A 19946-nucleotide genomic window follows, 5' to 3' on the forward strand; every position below is an offset into this window, starting at 1 on the left:
GTGACCTTTTGTGACTGGCTTCTTTCATTTAGCTTGATGTTTTCAAGGTTCGTCCGTACTGTAGCAGGTGTCAGTGCTTCTTTCCTTTATATGACTAAATACTCTCCCACATTTTGTTTATTCATTCATCAGTTGGTGGACAGCTGGGTTGTTTCTACTTAATAGCTATTATGAACATCCATGCACAAGTTTCTGTGTGGACATGTGTTTTCAGTTCTTTTGGCTGTATACCTAGGAGTGTAACTGCTAGGTCATATGGTAACTGTGTTTAACTTTTTGAGGAACTGCCGAACTGTTTCACAGTGGCCAGACCATTTTACATTTCTGTCAGCAAGATATGAGGATTTTAATTTCTCTACCAGCACTTTTTTAAAATTATAACCATCCTACTGGATGAGAAGTGGTATCTCATTGTGGTTTTGATTTTCATTTCTTTTATGATTAGTGATGTTGACCATCTTTTCATGTGCTTCTTGGCCATTTTATATCTTTGGAGACATGTCTATTCAAGTCTTTTGCCCACTTTTAAATTAGATTGTTTGTCTTTTATTATTGAGTTATAATCATACAACAGGAGTTGAGTAAGAGTTCTTTAAATATTCTGGATACTAGACCCTTATCGGTTAATATGATTTGCAAATTTTTTCTCCCATTATGTGGGTTTTTCTTTCACTTTATTGATAGTGCCCTTTGGTGCACAAAAGTTTTGTTTTTTTGTTTTTTTTGCGGTATGCGGGCCTCTCACTGTTGTAGCCTCTCCCGTAGCGGAGCACAGGCTCCAGACGCGCAGGCTCAGCGGCCATGGCTCACGGGCCCAGCCACTCCGTGACATGTGGGATCCTCCCGGACCGGGGCATGAACCCACGTCCCCTGCATCAGCAGGCGGACTCTCAACCACTGCGCCACCAGGGAAGCCCTGGTTGTTTTGGTTTTTTTTTTTTTAATTATTTTATTTATTTATTTTTGGCTGCATTGGGTCTTCGTTGGTGCGCACAGGCTTTCTCTTGTTGCAGAGAGTGGGGGCTACTCTTTGCTGTGGTGTGTGGGCTTCTCATTGCAGTGGCTTCTTTTGTTGCAGAGCATAGGCTCTAGGCACTCCAGCATCCGTAGCTGTGGCACATGGGCTTAGTTGCTCCGCAGCATGGGGGATCTTCCCGGACCAGGGCTCGAACCCGTGTCCCCTGCATTGGCAGGTGGATTCCTAACCTCTGCACCACCAGGGAAGTCCTGAAACCTATGTTTTCTTCTAAGAGTTTTATAGTTTTAGCTCTATACGTTTAGGACTTGGATCCATTTTTAATTACTTTTTGTATGTAGCGTGAGATAAGAGTCCAAATTCATTCATTTGCACGTGGCTTTCCAGTTGTCCCAGCACCATTTGTTGCAAAGACTGTTCTTTCCCCAGTGAATGGTTTTGACACCTTGTCTAAAATCAATTGGCCATAAATGTATAAGCTTGTTTCTGGACTCCCAACTCTATTGCACTGGTCCATAGGTCTCTCCCTATGTCAGTAACACACTGTTTTGATTACTGAAGGTTTGTGGTAAGTTTTTTTGTTTGTTTGTGTTTTTTTGCGGTATGCGGGCCTCTCACTGTTGTGGCCTCTCCCATTGCGGAGCACAGGCTCTGGACACACAGGCTCAGCGGCCATGGCTCACGGGCCCCGCCGCTCTGCAGCATGTGGAATCTTCCCAGACCGGGGCACGAACCCGTGTCCCCTGCATCGGCAGGTGGACTCTCAACCACTGCGCCACCAAGGGAAGCCCTGTAGTAAGTTTTGAAATCAGGGATATGTGGGTCCTCTGACTTTTTCTTTTTCAAAATTGGTTTGGCTATTCGGGGGTCCCTTGCAATTCCATATGAATTATAGGATCAGCTTGTTAATTTCTGGAAAAAGAGTAGTTGGAATTTTGATAGAGATTTTGCTGAATCTGTGGGTCAACTTGGAGAGTATCGCTGTCTTAACATCATGAAGTTTTCCCATCCGTGGACACAGATGTCTTTCCATTTATTTAGGGCTTCTTTCAGCAGTATTTTGTAGTTTTCAGTCTACTTCCTTGGTTATATTTGTTCCTAAGTAGTTTATTCTTTTTGATGCTATTGTAAATGGAATGGTTTTTTCAATGTTTTCAGATTGTTTACTTCTCTGGTAATTTTTGCTCCCTTTCATAACTCTTAGCTAATAATCGTCTGTTTAACCCATCTTTATTAAATGCCTGCTACTGGCTAGGCGTTGATCTAGGTGACAGGGTACATACACCAGGAAGGAAAAGCAGGTAACTGTGATGTCTTGTCCTGTAGTCACCACCGAGGTGCTGAGCTCTACCGAAGTCCCTCTGTCGGGTTCCTGGTGGAGTGCAGGGACTGTGCTCCAGTCTGGCTTGTCTGTGGAACAATTTTACCCAAGGTTTGTTTTCTCTGATCAGCTGTTCCCTGCAGCCTTCTCTGCAGACATGCTCTTCTTTTTGATGACCCTAAACCCTTCCTCTGCCCTGGTTCTTTTCTGATTCTCTGTAAAACAGTTTCACGGATTTTTTTTTTTTAATTGGGGAGAAGAGAGGAGCATTGACTTGCTTTATGCAAAAAAATTGACTTTAAGTGATCAAGTCGTCTCCGAGGTCCCCCTACCCGCCCCCCAAATCACTTTCTTTCTGCCTTTAAAATAATAAATATTATGCAATACATTAGTGGAACAAATTCTGAAAATACAAAAACTTAACATTTTAAATTACTTGAAATTGACGTCTTTTAAAACTAGACGCTCCTCAATTAGTCCTTTAAAAGCCCCAGAGTGCATCGGCCCTATTAAAGGTCCAGGGTCGGCTTGTCAGGCCGGCTGCATCCCCTGCGCCATGGGCAGAGGCAGAGTCCCCGCGCCAGCCGGCACCACCCCGGCCACTCGTGCAGGGGAGCAGTGAAGGCCGTGCATCCACACGCCACAGCCAGCTTGGCTGTTGGAAGCGCGGGATGAGCCTGGTGGGTGTTCATGTTTCTCAGCACTTAGTAAGTCAGGGCTCCTCTCTGGACCTCAGCATCCTCGGCTGGGACGTGGAGCTGAGCTGGTTGCTCTTCTGACTGTGGCCTGTGTGGTACGTCCACATCCTGGAAGGGGCCTTGCTGGCCTGGATGCTCCTGTGCTTCTGGCCTGTCCAGACCCCACTCCTCTTCCAGACCCAGCTCCAGACAGCCTGCTGTGGGGCTGGGTGGGCACGGAGCAGGCAGGCGCCTAGGAGACCCCGGGCCTCCTCGTCTAGCGCTCCCACTGGGGTTTTGTCAACACGCAGGTGGCGATGCAGTGTGCCCGGTGGTGGCCGAGACGTGGCAAGGCCAGATTGCGCCGAGCTTTGTGGACTGTCGTCAGGACTGATGTTGGTGGGACGCCCCGGAGGGATTCTGAGCAGAGGAGGGGGATGGTCTGAACCACCATGTGAACAGGGTCACTCTGACAGCTGGATCGGAGTGACTGAGTGTGGCTGGAGTGGGGAGAGGGCAGAGGCGGGGGTGGGGGGGCAGTTAGGAGGCCATTGCAGTGTGAGGTGAAGGTGACCCTGACTGGGGCAGGGGCCAGCAGTGGAGGTATTGAAAGCAGCTGGTTCCTAAACTAGAGTCAAGAGGACATGCTGACAGATCAGATGTGGGTGCTGAGAGGAGAGGGGGCCCTGAGGACTCTGGAGGTTTGTCCTGTGCGTCGGGAGAAGGGAGTGCAATTTCCTAGATCTGGGACATCGTGGGGGAGTGGGTGCTGGGGGGAGGGTCAGGAGCTCAGTTTGAAGGTGCCTGTGACATATACAGGTAGAGAAGTGGACCTGGAGGCCGGGTGCACACATTTCAGTGCTGTGGGGCAAATGGCGGGTCTTGAAAGCCACGCGTGTGGACGGGCTCCCCCAGGGGTGAGTGGGGTGACCCTCTGCCTGCAGGATGTGGGCGCCGGAAGGGAACCTGTTTCCGTAACGATTCCACACGGGTGCACATGCCGAGCTGGGGGCTGCTTCGGTGCAGCTCAGAAGTGCGTGCTGTGCACCTCCCCACCACCCCCATCCTGCCCATCCGCTCCCCGCCTCTGGCCTGCACCGCATGCGCTGGCTCTGCCCTTGTCCTGCTGACATTTGCTCTCTGGAGTCTGGTCCTCCGGCGGCTGCTGTATCCCCAGTGCCTCCTGCTGCATGGCTAGTGATGGACACAGAAGATGTTTGGTAAACGAACGAGGACAGGTGTGATCAGCCCGTGACTGACGCTCTGCCTGCTGCAGAGGACACAGGCTTAGCGGAGGAGGGGGCAACCCCGAATTAAGTCCTGAGACAGGCCGTCTCCCTCCCTGAGTGTGGGTGGCATCTGGGCCTGGGCCGGTTGAGACCGGTGCAGAATACACACCCCCTGGTACCTTCTAGCTCTGACCTTCTGTGACCTGCTGGGCTCTGGGGGGCGGGGACCCTTCCTTCAGTGTTGTCACAGAGGGTCTCCTCGCGCCTACAGTGGCCCCTGGGGTGGGTTCATTTGTCTGAGCTCCACCCTGTAGAAACACCATTCCTGAGGCAGCCTTACGGAAACAGGGGTGGCCAGTGGCTGTTGACAAACCACACGCCTGCTTCCCGGGAAGGACGAGGTCGGGCTCTCCGTCTCGGCCGCCTGTTCAGCCACCCGCTCAGCCGTTCAGGTGCTACCTAGCACCTCCTCCCCGAGCGCAGCCGAAGTCTGCGTTGGCTCCATCGGCGTCTCTGCACATAGATGGGGGTGGGAGGGAGAGAGTAAGGACTGTGACAGCCAGACCCTGACCTGTGCAGGTCAGCCTGGCGGGACCTCAGCCTGCGAAGGTGACACAGAAGACCAGGGTTTCCCCCTGACGCAGACCCCGAAGCCCAGTAGAAGTGCAGGCCTTCGAGATGCTGTTGGTGCCGAGGCTGTGATGGGTCCCAGCGGGCATGTCATTCCCTCCCTGGTTGTCAGCTCAAGGTGGCCTGTAGGTACCGGGTCTCCGTTGGCCTCGGTGCCAGACATAAAGCAGCAACCCACGGTCACTGCCCTCAGAAAGCACGGCCCCTGTCCTTCCTCTGCAGTGATTCCAAGAATGGGTCCTGGGGTGCGGGGCTGCGTCTCTGTTCATTTCAGTCCCCCTCAAATCTCTGCATCGTAATTGCTTAAAAAAAAAAAAAAAAGCCAATTCAGTTCCAGTGGTATGCTGGGTGAGAGTGCTCTAAAATCTGAGATAAGACCTGGGGCTTGCTGAGTAATTAAGTTGGCTGAATGACACGATCCCTCAAGCAGTACTCACCTCCTGTCACACTGAGCCTGGTTTACGTTGTTAGTTTTAAAACTTTTTTTTTACAACTGAGGAGCAGATTACTCATTCGTTTTTCTCTTCAGTTTCTGGGCCAAGGAGAGGGTGTGTCTTCTCCTGGGATCACGCTCCTCTGGAGGCAAGTTAGGGATGGGACTGAGTACAAATCCTGCTTCACAGCCAGGTTGCCTTTGCAAGTGGTGTTTCAATCTTTCCCATCCACGTTCAGCGCACCTTTATTGAAATCTAAATCAGTCCCAACTTGGGGCTACTAGGACCTTGCCTTGCCGCTCGCTGGGGGAGCAGGGCTGGGCTCAGGTGTGGTGGGGAGGGCACCCCAGAGGCAGGTAGGCTGGCTGAACCCCCTCCCCCAGCACTTCCCCCACAGGCCACACCACCACCACATAGAGAGAGGCCAGGCCCAGCACCACAAGCTGCCGACAGCACCGTCAGAGCAGAGCAGGGGTCCCATCCTGCAGAACATCTCTCGGAGAAGAGTGGCTGCATTTTACAAAGTTTCCATCTCGAATGCGCTAGCTTTTCAGTTTGGGCACTGAATGTAGAAAGTTCCAATTCTCTGGGAAACATGTGCTTCATTCTCCTGCGTCTGCCTGGGGCAGGCCTGGGGTCGGCTTCTGGTGCCCCTGCTTCCCTGAATCGCTGTTGTCGTTGTTCGGGCTGCCATAGCAGAGTGTCATAGACTGGGGTGCTTATCAACAACAGGCATGTCTCTCTCACAGTCTGGAGGCTGGAAGCCCAAGATCAGGGGCCAGCGTGGTCGGGTTCTGGTGGCGGCCTCTTCCAGGTTGCAGACAGCCACCTTCTCCTTGTGTCCTCACAGGGCAGAGGGAGAGCTTGCTAGCGCTCTGGGATCTCTTTCGTGAGGGCACTAATCTCATTCCTGAGGAGCCCCCCTCATGACCTAATCACCTCCCAAAGGCTGGGGGTCGAATTTCAGCATACGAATTTGGGAGGGACACAAACTCATACATAACGGCATCTGGCCCCAGTGCTGGGCCTCTTCTCCTTTAAGATGAGGATGGACAAACTTTCCTCAGGAGCTCACTCTGACGTGATGACCCGGGCCCAGTAATTGAGGGGCGGGACCTTCCCATCCGCCCTCCTCACCTTGAGCTCATGCTGGTGATCACACCTAGGGCACAAGGCAAAGCCTGTACGCCTGCTGGCATCAGGCCAGCCTCCCAGCCCAGGTGTGCACACTGCTCCGCATCTGGGTGCAGGGAGGCCCCCAGCACCCCTGTGACCCCTGCAGGCACCCCTGCATATGCGTGAGGCTGTGGGTCCTCCCTGCTCGGCTGGGATCAGCCCAGCTTTGAGCAGCATTGGGATGTCCCTCATTCACACGCTTACCTGCTACGCGCTGAGTCTGCTGGGCAGGCACAGGGCTGAAACATGCTTCTTCCTCCCTCCCCTATGCACCCCCGAGCACCCTGCTCAGCGCCCCACATGGAGACTTTGCTGGGGCTGTGGTTTCTCTCTGTGTGGGTCCCGCACTTCCCCTGAGAGGGGGAGTCAGGAGCCATCGATGTTTAAATGGAAAGCATAATCAAGCATCCTTCCAATCCTCTTTCTGTGATCAGCAACAGATATCTTATTTAATGGCCCCAACAGGAGTTAGTCTTACGTACTTGGCATTCACATCGTAATAGACTTTCTGAGACGATTGATGGCATTTAAAAAAATCCTGTTGTTCTCCTGGACTCAGGGAATTCACTTTTTCCCTCAATTAAAATTTCTCTTTTTTTCTCTAAGCTTCCCTCTGTTTTCAAAAGAGCAGCAACCCACATGTGCCAGGTTTCTCTTGGTTTCCATAGCATTTCCAGACTCTCATTGAAGGAACAAGAGAGGAATATGATGATAATGAGTGTTTATGTATTTTCCATTAGGCACTGGGTGTTATCTCATTGCTAAAGGTCCGTATAGAATCAAGGCATCTTAAACAGAGTCCTAGCCGATAAGGAATTAAGGTTTATGAAAATAAAAACATCTTATTGCCAGCGATACACACCACAGTATTTACAAGTGAAATGTTAGTGATGTCTAGGATTAGCTTTAGAACACTCCAGGGGTGTGGGATGGGAAAGTGGAGGATGGGGAGGGCATGAACAGACGAAGTAGGACGGGCCAAATATCCATGATCATTGGGACGTTGGGAGTTCATTGTACTGTTTTCTCTGTTTTGTGTTTATTTGAAAATTCACATCATGAAAAGTTTTTAAAAATACATGTATGGAGGGCTTCCCTGGTGGCGCAGTGGTTGGGAGTCCGCCTGCCGATGCAGGGGACGCGGGGTCGTGCCCCGGTCCGGGAAGATCCCACATGCCGTGGAGCGGCTGGGCCCGTGAGCCATGGCCGCTGGGCCTGCGCGTCCGGAGCCTGTGCTTCGCAACGGGAGAGGCCACAACAGTGAGAGGCCCGCGGACCGCAAAAAAAAAAAAAAAAAAAAAAAAAAAAAAAAAAAAAAAAAAAAATACATGTATGGGGAACATCTCTTCCAAAGTGGTCAGAAGGAAGAACTATTATGCAGATTGGGCTTGCATAATTAAATAAAGATGTAGGTGCTTTAGAGTAAATACACCTCAATTTTCCACAAGTGTGAAAAAAAAAATGTTCAGTACGCCACTGAAGAAATAGTTTCTTTGGACTTTCTTACCCTCAGACAGTCAGTCTAAAATCTATGAAGGAATAGGGCAGGGCCCCAAACTCTGTGTGTGCACGTGTGTAAGTGTGTATGTGCCTGCACATATGGGAGTGGGTATCGTATGTGTGTATATGTGTGCCCGTAGGTAAGTTATCTGTGTGTATACATGTGGGTATGTACATACGTGTGTGTGCACTCACCTATGTGTGTGCACGTGCATGTGTGGGTGTGGTGGGTATGCACGTGTGCGTGTGTGTTTGCTTGTTTTTAAAGAACCAGCACAGCCTAGCAGTTGAGCCCTAGAGCTGGCCTGCTCAGCAGACCCCGTCCTGCATCTCACCAGCAGTGGCCCTGGACGGGTCACTCCTCCCGCTGAGCCTCAGGGCCTCCTCTGCATAGGGTTGTTGGGAGGATTAAATGAAGTGGCACATGTGAGGTCCTCAGTGTTACGAAACTTACTCCTCATGGCAATTACCGTGTGTTTTTATCCTCCTTCTGTGGGAGAGAAAGCTGGTTCAAGCCCCACGTAGAGCCTGACTGAGCTCACCTAGCATAAGGGTGCAGCCTGGAGTCAGGTGTGCTTCTGCACAGACAGGCCTGGCCCACTCCATCCCTCCCGGTGGGTGAGTCCCCACGCACCCACCCGAGGTGCACCCAGCAGGCACCTTTCGTGGATGTTTTCCTCTTTAGCCCTGTGGCCAGTGCTTTTCACGCGTCCGGCTTTAGGATATTTGTAGCTGGGTTTTTTACTTTAAAGTGTTGCAATTAGAAGATAAAAATCAAATGAAATAACAAAGGTTAACAGGTGCCTGGTACCAGGAGCATCTGCTGTGCATGAGGGTCAGGGCTCCTAGGAAGCCCTCCTCCTGAGAGGCTGCCTCACCTGGCCTGAGGCTCCAGGGAGCACTTGACTTCTGAGACTTCACTATGATTGATAGGTGTGGGCACGGTCCTTTATATTTTTAACCCACCAGAGCTCTTGAAACACAATAGGCACTTAGTATAGATAGTTATTGATCTTTAAGGGTTTTTCCTATACACTCTGTGCCTGGCTTCAGTATCATTGATTAATCCATTCTTAGCAAATCTACCATTTTATAACACTCCCAGCAAATATCACCATGAAATTAAGGGGTGTGGGGAGCTCCACTGAATGATTATAAAGTTCTCTGGAAGAGTAAGACTAGGGAGAGAAATTCTGAAAGAATTAAATGCAGATATTTAAACATATTTTTAAACTATAATAACTGTTGATGCCAGAATAGACAGATGAGTCAAGGGGACCAGAATAGATAGTCCACAAATAGAGCCGTGTAGACACACTAACAAATAGAGCCGTGTAGACACACTAAGTGTAACATTTCAATCTGGCAGGGAAAGAATAAAGCGTTGAATAAAAGATATTGACAATTGGCTCACCATTTGGAAAGGAAATCATTATATTGGTAGATTTATACCCATAAAATTAGAAACTTCTGTTTGGCAAAAAATACCGTAATATTAAAATTAGAAAAATATTTATAAAATATTTTGGACAAACTTGAGTCATTCGCAGATGGTCTTTTTCACTTCTCTGTAGCCCAAGGACTGCAAACTTTTTCTGTGAAGGGCTTTCTGGTCTCTGTGACAACAACAACTCTGCCATTTTAGTGCAAAAACAACCACAGAAAATATGTAAATGAAGAGCCTACTGTATTCTAACAGAGCTTTACAAAAACAGGCTGTGGCTGTAGCCTGTTTACATGTTGCAGTTGAACTGAGTACGTGCTCTGTTACTTGGTGATCAAGAGGCCTGTTTATTTGGGTCTTTTTTTGTTTTTTATTGTTTTTTTTTTTTTGCTGTACGCGGGCCTCTCATTGCTGTGGCCTCTCCTGTTGCGGATCCGGCACAGGCTCCGAACGCGCAGGCTCAGCGGCCATGGCTTGCGGCCCCAGCCGCTCCGCGGCATGTGGGATCTTCCCGGACCGGGGCACAAACCCGTGTCCCCTGCATTGGCAGGCGGACTCTCAACCACTGCGCCACCAGGGAAGCCCTATTTGGGTATTTTTTGAGGCATCCCATCCAGGCCCCATTTTCCCACACATGGAACCATATTGTCCCATGTGATGGTAAGGTTTTAACAACTAGTGCTCTGGGGGGAAATTATGTATGTCTATATATCACATACGTTTATTATAAACTACTGACACAAAGTACGTGTAGAACAAAGTTTACAAATAAAAATAAAAGATGCGCTCTTCATACTGTAAATTCCATGTAGCCCATCAGAGAATGGCTTTCATTAATTTTCACCAGGGACTTCCCTGGAAGTCCAGTGGTTAAGACTCTGTGCTTCCACTGCAGGGGGCATGGGTTCAATCTCTGGTCAGGGAACTAAGATCCCACATGCCATGAGGTGTGGCATGCATGCATCAATCAATCAATAAAATTTTCACCAAACTCTCTTATCCATGGCCAACCTATGGATGTAGTTGATGAGCAGCTGTCTTCCTGACATAAATATAGGTCTGAACTTCATTCGTCAACAACACAAGCAACTTCTTTGCTGAATTGGATAATAATTTTCAAAAACTGGAATATTTTCATAATTTTTATGCCACTCCCAGTGTAATGACTATAAACACAATACACTTTTAAGTTTAATCTGTTACTAACATTTTCTCTGTCACTTTTCAGTCTAGAAAATCAACAATAAATGAAATCCTTATTTATTGCATTTGTCCATTTCCACGTATAAATTCTCCACCATGACCGATTTCAAGCTACCAAGGTGTTGACTGAAGATAGAGTTGGGAGGAGACGCACAGGCCACCAGTAGGGAGTATTTCCATCATGTAGACAGAATAGATGTAAATAACCCCCAGAGTACAGGAAATGGCAAGATAAAGTAATTAGGAAGTGGTGATTTCTGAATATTTGTTACCTTTTTTCTCAATATAATTTAATTGTAATTTTATGTAGTTTAATTTTTAATAATGGTTATGTTAAGAACCCGCTCACAACATTCTTGAAAGTGTTAACAGTCAGCTGTATTAAGTCAATGTGAGCTGGCCCAGCACACCCCTGCATATTGGGAATTGTATAGGTAGAGGACTTTCTTTTTTCTTTTTTTAAATTTATTTTATTAAAATATAGTTCATTTACAATCTTGTGTTAATTTCTGCTGTACAGCAAAGTGATTTAGACACCCACTCCATTCCTCCGTGACCCACTACCCCCTTGGCAACCACAAGTCTGTTCTCTATGTCAGTGAGTCTTTTTCTGTTTTGTAGATAAGTTCACTTGTGTCATATTTTAGATTCCACATATAAGTGAGATCATATGGTATTTGTCTGTCTTTCTGACTTACTCCATTTAGTGTGATAATCTCTAGGTCCATCCACATTGCTGAAAATGGCATTATTTCGTTCTTTTTTATAGCTGAGTAATAGTCCATCATATATATGTACCACATCTTCTTTATCCATTCAAGCATCAAGGGACATTTAGGTTGTTTCCATGTCTTGGCTATTGTGAATAGTGCTGCTGTGAACATAGGGGTGCATGTATCTTTTCAAATTACAGTTTTGTCTGGGTATGTGCCCAGGAGTGGGATTGCTGCGTAATATGGTAGTTCTATTTTTAGTTTTTGAGGAACCTCCATACTGTTTTCCATAGTGGCTGCACCAATTTACATTCCCACTAACAGTGTAGGAGAGTTCCTTTTTCTCCACACCCTCTCCAGCATTTGTAGACTTTTTAATTATGGCCATTCTGACTGGTGTGAGGTGGTACCTCACTGTAGTTTTGATTTGCATTTCTCTAATAATTAGTGATGTTGAGCATCTTTTCATGTGCCTGTTGGCCATCTGTCTTCTTTGGAGAAATGTCTATTTAGGTCTTCTCCCCTTTTTTTGATTGGGTTATTTGTTTTTTTGTTATTGAGTTGTATGAGCTGCTTGTATATTTTGGAAATTAAGCCCTTGTCAGTTGCATCATTTGCAAATATTTTCTCCCAGTCTGTAGGTTGTCTTTTTGTTTTGTTTATAGTTTCCTTTGCTGTGCAAAAGCCCTTGTAAGTTTGATTAGGTCCCATTTGTTTGTTTTTGCTTTCATTTCTAATGCCTTGGGGGACTGACCTAAGAAAACATTGGTCCAATTTGTGTCAGAGAATGTTTTGCCTGTGTTCTCTTCTAGGAGTTTTATGGTGTCATGTCTAATATTTAAGTCTTTAAGCGATTTTGAGTTTATTTTTGTGTATGGTGGGAGGGTGTGTTCTAACTTCATTGATTTGCATGCATCCAGCTTTCCCAACACCACTTGCTGAGGAGACTTTCTTTTCCCCATTGTATAATCTTGCCTCCTTTGTCAAAGATTAATTGACTGTAGGTGTGTGGGTTTATTTCTGGGCTCTCTATTCTGTTCTTTTGATCCATATTTTGGTTTTTGTGCCAATACCATGCAGTTTTTATTACTGTAGCTTTGTAGTATTGTCTGAAGTCTGGGAGAGTTGTTCCTCCTGCTTTGTTCTTCTTTCTCAGGATTGCTTTGGCAATTCTGGGTCTTTTATGGTTCCTTATAAATTTTAGGATTATTTGTTCTAGTTCTGTGAAAAATGTCATGGATAATTTCATAGGGATCGCATTAACTCTGTAGATTGCTTTGGATAGTATGGCCATTTTAATATTGCTAATTCTTCCAGTCCAGGAACATGGGACATATTTCCATTTCTTTGAATCATCTTAAATTTCTTTTATTAATGTTTTATAGTTCTCAGCATAAAATTCTTTCACCTCCTTGGTCAGGTTTATTCCCAAGTGTTTTATTTTTTTGATGCAATTTTAAAAGGGATTTTTTTTTTTTAATGTTTCCTCTCTATTTCACTGTTAGTGTAAAGAAATGCAACTGATTTCTGTATGTTAATCTTGTAACCTGCTATCTTGCTGAATTCATTTATCAGTTCTAGTAGTTTTGTGTGTAGTCTTTAGGGTTTTCTATGTATAATATCATGTCATCTGCATATAATGACAATTTTACCTCTTTAGATAAAGGCCTTTTTTTGGGATGAGTATACTTTAAGGTGGATACGTTCAATTGTGACCCAGGCTCAAACCTTACAAAGTGCTCTGCCCCCAACCCCAAAACTCCTTTTTATCCCAATAGCCAGCCCCCCTGAGCAGAGCCTTGGTCCCTCCCCAAGGACCAGACAGCACAATCAGGAGCTCTTATTTCATTGGTTTATTTCTTTCCAAGACCCACTTGGAGGAGTAAGGTCTAATCGCCACTGGTTTAACTGCTTATTTACTAAATCAAACTACTTTTTTTTTTTCTTTACTAAGTCTCACTAATCAGTAAACAGTCATCATTTGAATTCTCAATATGCTAAAAAGTCATTTTTCCAAGGGGGATAATTAAAACAGTATTTGGTATAAAAAATTCCATACACAGGCAGACACGTTCTTCATCTCAAATCCCATGGTTAGATGATTGCAAACAGAGGTTTATACCGTTATAGCCTTAATATGTAAGGAATCACTAAGAAATATGTGAAGCATCCCACTAGAAAAATAGGCAAAGAGCTTGAAAGAGCAATTCATGAAGAAAAATGACAACCAGTAAACAAAAGCTATTTAATCTTTGCAGTAATGGAAGAAAGTACAAATTAAAACAGAGACAGGAAGGTGAATATCAGGATAACAAGCAAACAAGCGGAAGTTCCGGGGATTACAAAACAAAACCGAGAATGTTCCTGGCATTCTGCAGGTAGGGCCACAGCATGATCTGGTATAGAGAGCCTGATTATAGACGTAAAAAGGCCTGGGTCCCGGTTCCAGCTCCACCAACTACTGCCTAGGAGACCTTGTGAGTGATAATAACTCCCTTGTGGGCATGTTTGGGCACCTGATGGGAATGAACATTTCCAGCATGACCTGGCACGGGATGGGTTGTCATGGAAGCTCAGTCCCTTTTCCCCCTCTTCTCACATGTATAGGTTCTAACCGCAGCCTTTGGGAACTGGTCCATTTTCCCTCCGGGAAAGCTCCAGCCCAGAGGGAACAGGTAGAGACCTGCCTCCACACCTTTGGAGAAGATTAAACTGGCTATGATTCTGGAGAGCCCAGGAATTTGGAAACAACAGAATCCAGGGGTGCTGTGCTGAGGACATGCTGGGTTGCCATCCAGCCAGTTCTTTCAAGTTTGGAGCTCAGCATGTCCATTTCTATCCTTTCTTCTTCTTAAGCAACATTTTTTCCAAACAAAAGCAAAAATTTGCTCACAGCTTGGTTTTGAAACTGCTGTGAGCAGATAATACACGGCAAACTGCCCTGGCTCTGAGTGGCTCTGTGTGCATGCAGTGAGTCCCGGGGCAGAGCCATGTAAGATGTTCCCACACGTCTTGGCTTTCTTTGGAGCTGGCACAGAGCACCTGACTCCACCGGCTCCCTTCCGTGGAATCCCATCTTTGGGTTTCTCCTTCCCCCAAACCTGAAAGGTGAAGCCAGGGCAAGATCAAAGAGGTCCAGGCAGCATTTGGTGTGTTTGCCAAAACGTGCGGAGTAAAGCTGCAGGGGCCCAGGTGACTTACGAAGCTGGAACCTGCGCCCCATTCACGCTGACCTGACTGAGAGGAGGCAGAGTCTGTGAGAAGCGGGTGGCGAGACGGAGACCAGGCTCCGCAGAGCCCGGCGTCAGGTGCAGCGTTCAGGCCTGGGGACCCTGCGTGGGGTGAGCCCAGAGCAGAGCCTGGCAGGTGTGATCTGAGTTCCTGCCAGGCCACTTTCTGGCCGGGTTCTGGAACCTCTCAGCCTCCCTTCCTGCACACGTGTGACGCGAATAACAGTATCTGCATCACAGGCCTGGTGAGGTCCAAATGTAGATTTTATATGAACAGATACTTGGTGAGGAATTTTGAGGTTTTAGGGTTATGAGCTGGAACATCTAAAGCACTGACTGATAACTCTCAGTGTTATGCTCTCCCTTCTGTGTCACGTTCTGCATTTCTGCCTTAGCAAGCTGCGATGCTCCCTTGAATGGAAGGGAAGGGACCAAAGAAAAGCCCAGGGAAGTCATTCTTTTCGAACTTTACTTGTGGTAGTTCATGCCTTCTGCATTGAATCCTGTGTGTTGATTACACTTTACTCCCTACATCTCACACCGCACCCGCCGTGTGCTCCCTAGGTTGCCTCAGCCCCGCTGCCTTGGGGCCTCGCCTCTTGACCAATGGAGAGGTCTGTCCCCACGTCAGCTTCCTCAGCCTCCACCGAGGTGAAGGCTCAGCTAGGGCACAGCTGCCTTGTTCCCACACAGGTAGGAGCTGCATTGGCCAGAGGGGGCCAATCAAACCCAAGAGGATGTGAGGAGGCTGTAACGTTTCTCTCCACTTCCAAGTGACATGTGAAATCCAGGCTTCCCGGTGTCGACTGAAAAAAAATGCACAACCTAAAAGTTGAGAGTTATGTTTTATTTGGCTGGCAAAGCTGAGGACTTAAGCCCGGAACATAGCCTCGCAGATAGTTCTGAGGGACTGCTCCGAAGAGGCAAGGGGGAAGCCAGGATGTACAGGAGTTTTTGCAACAAAGTAGTCAAAACATCAGAAGACTGTTGTCAATTAAAGAAAACCAGGGACTTCCCTGGCGGTCCAGTGGTTAAGACTTCACCTTCCAATGCAGGGGGTGTAGGTTCGATCCCTGGCCAGGGAGCTAAGATCCCACATGCCTCGAGCCAAAAAAACAAAACATAAAACAGAAGCAATATTGTAAAAAATTCAATAAAGACTTTAAAAATAGTTCACATCCAAAAAAAAAAAATCTTTAAAAGAAAACCAGACATCTCAAGTTAAGGAATTTAGTGCTATTCTGTGTATAGAAAGATGCAAGATTCTGGGCTCCCTGAAGTCATTCCTTTGATATGCTCCTCAGCTATCCGGGGCCAGTATCCTGCTTTTCTCCATCCTGAGTCCCCTTAGGGTGCACCGTTGGGGGTGGCTGCAGTGGCTGAGGGTGGCAGTGGGCAGCCCCTTTGTCTCCATCTGAGTTTCCTCAGGGCTCACATCAGGGTGGCTGTAATGTGATGGCTGCAACATCCTTTGTTCACTGATACAGCAGGTGATATTTTAGTTCACACCAGCATCTAGCCACCTGGAGGAGCAGGTAACACACCTGGGAGTGCACGGGAGGTTTGCCCAGGGAGAGCCAAGAGACAGGCCTATGTCCTTCCCGCATGCCCCACAAGGCCCATTCGGAAGACCTCCCCTGGCCTAGCAACCTGCTGCTTTGGTGTGAAGTTGCAGCCAGCTTGGTACTTGTTTCCCCCTTCCCGGCCGCCCCTCCTCCGCACTCCTGTTGCCCCAGGACTGCACCTCCTGGTGAAGCCTCAGCCCCTGGGCTTTGCCGCAGTGCTTGCTCTCTAGAGAATGTTGCCTAAAGCATGTGGTCAGTGGCAGACTAAGTGTGAGCTTCAGTAATCCCCGTGAACTACTGCGAGGGGTGGGTCATCACGGGCATCCCATTAGAACTGGTTGGGTGTGATTCTGCACTACAGGAAGTGCAGGACGTGGTCTCTCCTCTCTCTCCCCGGCGCTCAGCCCTTGGAACATGGCTATAATAAGCAGGTGTTGGATGATGGAGTGAATGAAGATACCCACAGCCCTGAACCTTGTTTAAATCAAGAGCTCATATAATTTGAATCATCTGTTTTCAGCTATGCACACTCAGTAACCAGTTTAATAATCAGTTAAAAGAGGTAGAAATTAGTCTCTCCGGTGTGACTGTTCCTTCTCTTTTTTCATCATAAAATGTTCCATGGTTTCTTGTGTTGACTTTAAAAAATGCAGAACGTGAGACCTGCGAGTTAAGTTGTATTGGGGGCAAAATGAGGACTGCAGCCCAGGAGACAGTGTTTCCGATAACTCTGAGAAACTGCTCTGACAGGGCGAGGGGGGAGCCAGGATATATAGGAATTTTGCAACAAAGAGCAGGTAATTGGGAAAGTCAAAAAATTATTGTTAAATAAAGAAAGCCAGATATCTCGAGTTAAGGAATTTAGTGCTTGTCTAGGTATGGGAAGATGCAAGAGTCTGGGCTCACTGAAATCATTCCTTTGATGTGCACCTCAGCTATCTGGGGCCAGTATCCTGTATTTTCACATCCTGAGTTTCCTTAGGGCTCACTGCAGGGAGTGGCTGCAGTCTGACGGCTGCTAGGTGGCAAGTATTCTTTTCAGCCCTGAGTTTCCTCAGGGCTCACTGACTCACGTTGGAGGGCTGCAGTCACGGATGACTGTGACATCCTGTGTTTATTGATATGGCAGGAAATATTCCATTTATAAATATACCATTTATCCCTTGATTTCTGTTCAGTAGCTCTTTCATACACTGCCTCCTCCTGAGAGCATAGCTGTTCTCATTTTCTTGCTGGTGTTACTGACCACGGTTGAATTGACATCTGCTTTGAGCTAGACTTCACTTCCAAAAGAAGAATGGAGATTTTGCAATCTGCGTTTGATGGCTCAATTTATCTCGTACTGGCAGCTTAGATTTCAAGCATGTGCCTTCTGTTCTGGCTTCCAAGTTTGTCACTAAACTCTCATTTCTGGAAAGTGTGATTATGGAGAATCGCTCCCGCTTCCTGGAAAGAACTGAGGACTCCGGGAGGTTTCCAGGCACCATACACACGGTTTTCCAGAAGTTCCATTTTTTACCCCATTTGCTTCGAAAGGACTGTGTTTCAGTTGGTCTTGTTGCCTCCCTTCTGGTCTTTCAGGGGACTGTTATAGTGGTGCTGTTGCCCAAAGTCTCTTAGTTCAGGAGAAAAGGAAGCATGATACCCTGCTTGTTCAGGTGCACGTACGTGAGTCGTGGCTTTGTTCATCACCCTATGTCTTGCCTGGTCGTGGATGTAACGAAGAGATGAGTTTCTTTAATATTTCATTTTTGCAAATAAAATACAAAATGTTGATGAAGGTGAAAAATAAAATGTATGGGAAGAGGAAGAACTCTCTTGAAACCCCTTCCTCAGGTTCTCCACTGTTGCATCAGGTACAAAGGTGCACCTGCACTGGTCAGCATTCTGGCAGCCAGATCCCCCACCCCCACCCCCTGCGCCAAGAATATGTAAGTGCATTTAATGTGTGAACATTTGACTTTGTTATTTTCAGAAGCACATCATGTTCAATATGTCTATATTTCCACTTGGTGTTTTCTCGTCTTGATGTTTTACTGCGTTCTAACCGTGCTGCGTACGTAACTTTGTATTTCTTTCTGTTACTTGCATATCGAGCGCTTTTTCATGTCATTTTATATCCTTTGTGAGCAGCATTTTATGTATTTTTATAGTACTTCGCCAAGTAGAAATACCATCATTTATTTAGGCATCCCTCTATCGTTGGGACGCGTAAATTGTTTTCTGGGGGTTTTGCTATTATAAACAGACAGCTTAGCGCAGAAAGCTTTCTCCAAAATTTAAAATTATTTCCTTGGGATCGTTCACCAGAAGTAAAATTACTAGGACAAATAAGCAGTGGAAACCATAAATATACCTATGCTGGATACATTTTACTAATTTGCTTTTCAAAATGGTTGAACCAACATACCACTTCATCAGGCACAAGTAGGCACTCATTTGCCAGCTCTCGAGGAGATAAATGATATCTTTCCTTAATTTGCGTTGTGATAATTACTAAGGAGGGTGAACACTTTTCCACATGTTTTTGTACAAAGTGTGTGTGTGTGTTTTTAATTGCCCTTTCTCCTTTTTTCCAGAGGATAGTCAGTACTGTTATTAAGCTAATAGGTACTCCATGTAAAATACAAATGTAATAACCCTTTCCGGGTCACAGCTCCTATAAATATTTTTTCTGGTCTGTTATTTGACTTATATATATTTTTAAGATAATCTTAAATTTCTTCTCCAGATTTTTGATAATTCTTTTTTTTATTCCCAGTTTGCTTGTGATTTGATTTTTTTCAGAATCTGTTTGATTTGGGTTTTTTTTTTTAGTATAAGGTAAATATTTTTCATAAATTGCTAACGAATTACCCCAAAACAAAGACAAAATCGAAATGTTAAGAGATGTTGTGGGCTTCTGCATCTGGCAACAGAAAGACCAGGAATAGGACAACTAGCAAAACAACTAAAATATACAAAACAAGTTGTGAAAATAAGTCCAGCCATATTGATAGTTTCAATAAAGGTAAATAGATTGCTTCATTTAGAAGACAAAGATTGTCAGATTAGAGTTTTTACATGTGTTTGCTGTTGTGCCGGGTGTATTTGATTTACTTACCAGACCCCTGTCCACTCCTGTCTGCCCCACTCTGCCTGAGGCTGGTCTATCCACAGACTCTCTGCCTGTGGCTGGTGGTGGAGTTCAGCCAGGGGGAAACTCCAGCAGGAGAATGGAAAGAGGAAGGAGATGTTTCTTTCAGAGTTATTTATCCCTCCAACATCCCTCGGGGTCACAGCCCCACCCTCGCCTTGCCAGTAGACTATTGTACACTTATGGGCTAAACACCCCTTCTGTTTCTAGCCCCGGGGAACTCCATCGTCCCTTGTGGCTCTGTTTTGCTCTGCTGACACCTCTGTAAATAGTCTCTTTATTAAAGCCTTATTGGATTATCCTAGTTTAATTATGCTGTCTTCTTCCTGCTTGGACAGACTGATGGAACTATATGTGAGAACAATACCTAAAATATAAGAAAACTGCAAAGTTAAAAATAAAGTGGATGGGAAAAGATAGACCAAGCAAATGCTAACCAAAGAAAGCTGATGTAGTTACGTTAACATCAGACAAACAGAAATGTTATGGTGAAAAGCAATCCCAAGGCTGAAGAGGGTCACGGCGCGTTGATAAAAGATTTGGTTCAGGGGCTTCCCTGGTGGCACAGTGGTTGAGAGTCCGCCTGCTGATGCAGGGGACACAGGTTCATGCCCTGGTCCGGGAAGATCCGGCATGCCGCGGAGCGGCTGGGCCCGTGAGCCATGGCCGCTGGGCCTGCGCATCCCGGGCCTGTGCTCCGCGGCGGGAGAGA

The 19946-nt window shown here is 46.5% G+C and overlaps 1 protein-coding gene across 1 annotated transcript in view; it reads left to right on the forward strand.

Moving 5' to 3' along the window:
• The window catches only part of PCSK6 (proprotein convertase subtilisin/kexin type 6), a 250646-nt gene that overhangs the window by 198080 nt on the left and 32620 nt on the right, over positions 1–19946 (forward strand). The gene's annotated exons all lie outside the window — the stretch shown is intronic.

The sequence above is a fragment of the Lipotes vexillifer genome, unplaced genomic scaffold (assembly GCF_000442215.2).
Source record: "Lipotes vexillifer unplaced genomic scaffold, Lipotes_vexillifer_v1.1 scaffold851, whole genome shotgun sequence".
NCBI classification, from domain to species: Eukaryota; Metazoa; Chordata; class Mammalia; order Artiodactyla; family Lipotidae; genus Lipotes; species Lipotes vexillifer.